Source organism: Strongylocentrotus purpuratus, unplaced genomic scaffold, assembly GCF_000002235.5.
Source record: "Strongylocentrotus purpuratus isolate Spur 01 unplaced genomic scaffold, Spur_5.0 spur5_contig_867, whole genome shotgun sequence".
Lineage (NCBI taxonomy): Eukaryota > Metazoa > Echinodermata > Echinoidea > Camarodonta > Strongylocentrotidae > Strongylocentrotus > Strongylocentrotus purpuratus.
The window spans coordinates 1277501-1278405 of NW_022145576.1; the positions used below are offsets into that span (position 1 = coordinate 1277501).

The following is a 905-nucleotide window of genomic DNA, read 5'->3' on the forward strand; positions in this document are numbered from 1 at the left end:
AGAGAGAGAGAGAGAGAGAGAGAGAGAAAAAAGGGGAGATAGAGAGAAATAGAGAAGGGGAGAAATAGAAAAGGGAGAGAGAGAGATAGAAAAGGGAGAGAGAGAGAGAGGGGGGGGGGTACAGTGAGTAAATTAGAGCTTTGAGAATGACTCGTTAGACTGTTCTTTTACCTGATTGCGTAATTGCATTATTCTTGTAGAAGTTGAGTTTGTTTTGTAGAGCTTGCCTTGAGGCCTGATCTAAATTGATGAAATCCTTCCTCCCCTCGTTACTTTCCTCCCGTCTCATCTCTTCACCTGCTAAACAACAAAAACAAGAGACAAAAACATTTTAAAGAATATCTATTTAGGTCACGATATAGTTTTATCTGCAACGGTTATTTGAGCAAAAACGTTTTTATTGTGAATTTTCCTTCTCTCAATGGATTTTCATCTCTTCACCCATTTAATAACAAAAACAAGAGACAAAAACATTATAAAGACTATTTATTTAGGTCATGATATACTTATATTTGCAATGGTTATTTGAGCAAAAACAAATTTGATTGGGAATTTCCCTGTCTCTCAATGGATTTTTTTTTCTGAGGTAGGAAATTTATGGTCAATACGAAATGATGTAGTGAAAAGAAAAAATCTTATCAGGGTGTTTGGACTGGTTTGAAAGTACCGCATTCATGTAATTTTTACTAATGCCCGAACAAAATGATGTGTATTATTTGTTTTAAAAAGAGTATGTTTTATTTGTTTTATAAAATGATGTTTCATAAAATGACGTTTCATAACATGATTTTAGATTTTACTAATTACTGGTCATTAGCATTTGATAATGAACGGTCATTATCAAAATTATGTGTTAGGCAAAATAAATATCCGGTCACGTGTATGCTCTCAACCAATCTTTTGAT

General features: G+C 33.4%; 1 long non-coding RNA gene across 1 annotated transcript in view; it reads right to left on the bottom strand.

Annotated features, from left to right (window-relative positions):
- Positions 1–309, bottom strand: part of LOC115920191 — a 15367-nt gene extending 15058 nt beyond the window's left edge. Inside the window, exon 1 of the long non-coding RNA XR_004062236.1 lies at positions 172–309. This is a non-coding gene — a long non-coding RNA (uncharacterized LOC115920191). The remainder of the gene's footprint in view (positions 1–171) is intronic.
- Between the last annotated feature and the right edge of the window lie 596 nt (positions 310–905).